The sequence below is a fragment of the Manis pentadactyla genome, chromosome 4, assembly GCF_030020395.1.
Source record: "Manis pentadactyla isolate mManPen7 chromosome 4, mManPen7.hap1, whole genome shotgun sequence".
Taxonomy (NCBI): Eukaryota; Metazoa; Chordata; class Mammalia; order Pholidota; family Manidae; genus Manis; species Manis pentadactyla.
In genome coordinates, this window is record NC_080022.1 from 128,346,122 (window position 1) to 128,352,301 (window position 6,180).

The following is a 6,180-nucleotide window of genomic DNA, read 5'->3' on the forward strand; positions in this document are numbered from 1 at the left end:
TGCCTGCTCCCAGCTGAGGATTCAGTCTGGCTGCTGGTCCAGTGGGGAGTGGGTTCACTGGTTCTAGAGTTGGTAGGGAGGCTGATGGTGGCAGGGTATCAGGGACAGGGGGACTGGGTGCTAATGGCCTTGGAGGCACATAAGGTGGGGGCAATATTAGCTCTTCCTCTGGGTCACCTGTAAAAATGTGTGGAGGCTCAGGCTTCTGTTGATTCTTTGTAGGCTTCTTTGTTGAGGCAACTAAGACCCTACCCTGTCCTTGCCTATTGCAACCGAATCACACCCAAGGGGGAAGAGTCTGGGCAACTTTTAACCAGGGGTTAAAGTATTGGGAAGTGATTAGGATGACCTGGATCTCTAGGGATGACCCGCCAGGCTCAGCGAATTGTTGGGACATCTAGGGTTACTTCTGGAGGCCACACTACACTAAAGGTGGGCAATACAGATTCACACAGGGTTTTCAACCTGCCAGGAGTTAATTTTACTCTGTAGTTTTCTTAAAATCCCTTCCTGAAATTCTTGATCATAGTGTCAAGGACTGTGGGTTTACTATGCCCTGACCCCATGATGTGTCCGTGGACGGTGCTGCGACAACAGACAAGGGAGGAGTGCCTCCTCTAGAGAGGAGACCAGTCAGATGCCTGTGTGTTCATGCTCCTCGCAGAGACTTTGGCCAGCCTTAACTGAGGTGCACCCGTATAAGTCCCGGGCCAGGTCAGCCAAAGCTGAATCATCAATATGCCATGATGGCTGACCGTGAAAGCAGATGAGGGCCGATGCAGATTCCACAGTGCAGGCCGTGGGATCACAGAGTCAGTACAGACTGAATGACTTTAGCTGCCCTGCACACTCACACACACACACATACACACACACACACACACACAGACCAGAGTTTAAACATTCCCCCCCCTGGGAATGTCTACCTGTGAGACTTCTAATAAGTCTCCCAGAGGTGTTCAGGCTCCCCTTCCACCCCCAACAGGTGGGACTGGCTGGGTCAGGGGCCCCAGGGCCTTACAGGATTCAACTCTGGAACCAGGTCCTCACCTGCTAAGCCTCCTTGAGTCGGGCGGAAACAGTGGAGCAGGGCTGGCCCAAGGTGACTGGGCGTGAGACTGCTGAAAGACCAGGCAGGGTGCACCTTCTCCACTGCAATCTCCCGTTCCATCACCGCCCCACCATTTTCCCCAAACCGGTGTCAACAACAGGCCAGAGCAGTTGGGTTTCCCAGTCAGGGAACCAAATGTTAATGAAAATACTGAAAAAACCTGGACTGGATCACTGACAGAAGAACCAAGCAGCACTCAGAGGTCTTGGAGTGTTGAGGCTTTATTTCACACCGGCGGGCTCAGAGGAGAGTAATCTCCCAAAAGTCTGAGCCCCAATCAAAGGCAAAGGGAGCAATAAATATCTTTCTGCTTCTATATCTATAACATTCCTTCATGCACAGCAAGCGAGCAGGCAAGGGGGAGGGAGTTTAGGCAGTGAACATTGGGAACTGCGCTTGGCAGAGCAGGAAATCAAGGGAGTGTTTTTTGTTGTTTGTGTTGAGGAGTGGAGGAGACAGAGGGGAGCCACCCTGGCTAGATTGCTGTCCTTGTAAATCTTCCCTATCAATTTCCTGGTGTCCTATTCTTTATTGTCAACATTCCAACATTAAAAGGGCAAGGACCTCAAAATAGAATTCACTTCATGAGGTTGATGTAAATATTAAATGTAATAACAATATAAAGCCCATAGTACCTGGAACATGCTACATTCTTAATATACTTTGCCCACCTATTATCATTATTATAACAGTTTCCTTACACATAACAGACACATTGCACAGGGACACAGACATGCACATCCACTAAATTATACTTAGATTTATTTTGATTATTGTGATCTGTCCAGTTTATAAGAAATTTAGTTCTGCATTGACTTTTTCTGACATATTTACATATATCTGATGTCATCCTCACCATTTTTATTTGCCAAACAAATACAACAAAATAAGCTCACTGTTGGCTAGAACATGATGACATTAAGTCATTTTGCTCTTTTTCTTGCAATGCTGTTGTAAAATAAATTGATGCAGAGATTTTAGCTTTAAAGAAAAAATATCTTAAATAATTTTATGATCAATTTTTCACTTTGGAATTTCCTCTTTGATGTAAATAATCTTCAATTATGCTAAAGTTTTACATGGTAAGAAAGAAAATGAATAAATGGATAAATATAAGTAGGATGGTTAATTAAATAATAATATAATATCATGAAATATTTTTAGTCATGGAGAGAGCATTTCCTAAGTATGTTTTAGGAATGTGAAAAATGTTTATGGTAGAAGAATAAAATACAAATTATTTAGATGGTTGTTATGACTATGCAAAACAAGCTGTTCACATTAAAAAAGGAAATAAAAGGTGGCATCGATAACATAGTTACTTTAGGTGGGGGAGTTAGAGGTGATATTTCTTATGTATAAACCTCTACTGTTCATAATTTTTGAAGAAATTTCTGAGGACTTGAAATCAAATCGTTTGTAATTGAGAATCTTTGTGTTTCTGGAAATAAGGTTTCTGAATACAATGAAACAAAGCACAAGTGTTTGGATACTGCTGAAGTTGATAGGAGGAGACTGGACTGACGGTGACTGATCACCGAACATGGAAATTCCACATTTTGGAAAATGTCTACCAGGTAGTTTTTTCTTCATCACTCACTACAGAACTACAAGTCAAGGAGAACAAACTCTTCTTAATGGATATATTTTGGAATCGTCATATGTGATGGGGGGGGGAGGCAGGGGAAAGAGAGGGGGATGGCCGCAGGGAAGAAAAGAGAAAGAATGAAAAGTATCAAATTCTTTCTCTTGCTCTTTACCTCTCTTCTCTCTCCCTACTTCAATCCATCTCCTTCTCTCTTATTTTTCCACTCTCACATAGCAAAGGAGGAGAAAAGGACAACAAAATGTAATCCACTGAAAGCAAAACAAACTTTTAGTAAATACTAGAATGAAAATTCAGCATGGACTGATCCAGCCTGAAACTGTTATTTCCACTCAGTAGAAACCATTCTCTTTGGAAAAATACAGCATCAGTTGAGGTGGGGTAAGAATAGGAGCATTGATATTAGGCAAACGTGAATTAAATTTTAGTTCTGCTACTTGATACATGACTTCAGAATAACTACTTAAGTACTTAATTTTAGTGCTATCAACAGAAAAATCAGGCTAATAATATATAGCTCGGGTACTTATTGGAAATGATATATTCAATATATGCATTTAAAAGACCTGGCATTTAACCTCAAGACAAATGCTGGGCATAGAAGCCGCAGGGCATAGATCTGCAAAGAATAAAAAGCTAACCTTTTCAAAGAATATTGCTTCTCTCTCACCAACTTTACATTTCCCTGTATGGCCTTGGAAGATGACTGGTTAGCCAGAGATGGGTAAGATTCCTCAAGGGAGAACAACCTAAGACAGGCACAGTCGCAGGGGGGCCATCAGGTGAGAAACTGGGGATCAACAGAGGTGAGGCTTAGAACCTCACCTCCCCTGTTTTGAGAGAAATCTTCTGCATCCGTGGATGTTTTGTTGCCCTTGTCTAGCTTGGATTAATACTTAGTCTATAGGCACAGACCTGATCATCTGCATTTGCCCTCTTACAGCACTAAATTATGTTTTCTGCCTTTATCTTGCATCTACCTACCACTTCAGCATTTTATACTCTACATGTAAGTGAAATCATTTGGTACTTGTCTTTCTCCACCTGGCTTATTTCACTGAGCATAATAGCCTCTAGCTCCATCCATGTTGCGAATGGTAGGATCTGTTTTTTTCTTACGGCTGAGTAATATTCCACTGTGTATATGTACCACTTCTTCTTTATCCATTCATCTACTGATGGACATGTAGGTTGCTTCCATATCTTGGCTATTGTAAATAGTGCAGTGATAAACATGGTGGTGCATCTGTCTTTTTCAAACTGGAGTGCTGCATTCTTAGGGTAAATTCCTAGGAGTGGAATTCCTGGGTCAAATGGTATTTCTACTTTGAGCATTTTGAGGAACCTCCATACTGCTTTCCACAATGGTTGAACTAATTTACATTCCCACCAGCAGTGTAGGAGGGTTCCCCTTTCTCCACAACCTCGCCAACATTTGTTGTTGTTTGTCTTTTGGATGGCAGCCATGCTTACTGGTGTGAGGTGATACCTCATTGTAGTTTTAATTTGCATTTCTCTGATAATTAGCGATGTGGAGCATCTTTTCATGTGTCTGTTGGTCATCTGTATTTCTTTTTTGGAGAACTGTCTGTTCGGTTCCTCTGCCCATTTCTTAATTGGGTTATTTGTTTTTTGTTTGTTGAGGCGTGCGAGCTCTTTATATATTCTGGACATCAAGCCTTTATCGGATCTGTCATTTTCAAATATATTCTCCCACACTGTAGGGTTCCTTTTTGTTCTATTGATGGTGTCTTTTGCTGTACAGAAGCTTTTCAGCTTAATATAGTCCCACTTGTTCATTTTTGCTGTTGTTTTCCTTGCCCGGGGAGATATGTTCAAGAAGAGGGCACTCATGTTTATGTCTAAGAGGTTTTTGCCTATGTTTTCTTCCAACAGTTTAATGGTTTCATGACTTACATTCAGGTCTTTGATCCATTTTGAGTTTACTTTTGTATATGGGTTAGACAATGGTCCAGTTTCATTCTCCTACATGAAGCTGTCCACTTTTGCCAGCACCATCTGCTGAAGAAACTGTCATTTCCCCTTTGTATGTCCATGGCTCCTTTATCAAATACTAATTGACCATATATGTCTGGATTAATGTCTGGATTCTCTAGTCTGTTCCATTGGTCTGTGGCTCTGTTCTTGTGCCAGTACCAAATTGTCTTGATTACTGTGGCTTTATAGTAGAGCTTGAAGTTGGGGAGTGAGATCCCCCCACTTTATTCTTCTTTCTCAGGATTGCTTTGGCTATTCGGGGTCTTTGGTGTTTCCATATGAATTTTTGAATTATTTGTTCCAGTTCATTGAAGAATGTTGCTGGTAGTTTCATAGGGATTGCATCAAATCTGTATATTGCTTTGGGCAGGATGGCCATTTTGACGATATTAATTCTTCCTAGCCACGAGCATGGGATGAGTTTCCATCTGTTAGTGTCCCCTTTAATTTCTCTTAAGAGTGACTTGTAGTTTTCAGAGTATAAGTCTTTCACTTCTTTGGTTAGGTTTATTCCTAGGTATTTTTTTTTTTTTGATGCAATTGTGAATGGAGTTGTTTTCCTGATTTCTCTTTCTGTTGGTTCATTGTTAGTGTATAGGAAAGCCACAGATTTCTGTGTGTTGATTTTGTATCCTGCAACTTTGCTGTATTCTGATATCAGTTCTAGTAGTTTTGGGGTGGAGTCTTTAGGGTTTTTTATGTACAGTATCATATCATCTGCAAATAGTGACAGTTTAACTTCTTCTTTACCAATCTGGATTCCTTGTATTTTTTTGTTTTGTCTGATTGCCACGGCTAGGACCTCCAGTACTATGTTAAATAACAGTGGGGACAGTGGGCATCCCTGTCTAGTTCCCGATCTCAGAGAAAATGCTTACAGCTTCTCGCTCTTCAATATAATGTTGGCTGTGGGTTTATCATTGATGACCTTTATTATGTTGAGGTACTTGCCCTCTATTCCCATTTTGCTGAGAGTTTTTATCGTGAATGGATGTTGAACTTTGTCAAATGCTTTTTCAGCATCTATGGAGATGATCATGTGGTTTTTGTCTTTCTTTTTGTTGATGTGGTGGATGATGTTGATGGACTTTTGAATGTTGTGCCATCCTTGCATCCCTGGGATGAATCCCACTTGGTCATGGTGTATGATCCTCTTGATGTATTTTTGAATTCGGTTTGCTAATATTTTGTTGAGTATTTTTGCATCTATGTTCATCAGGGATATTGGTCTGTAGTTTTCTTTTTCGTTGGGGTCTTTGCCTGGTTTTGGTATTAAGGTGATGTTAGCTTCATAGAATGAGTTTGGAAGTATCCTCTCCTCCTCTATTTTTTGGAAAACTTTAAGGAGAATGTGTATTATGTCTTCCCTGTATGTCTGACAAAATTCCGAGCTAAATCCATCTGACCCGGGGCTTTTGTTCTTTGGTAGTTTTTTGATTACCGCTTCAGTTTCATTGCTGGTAAT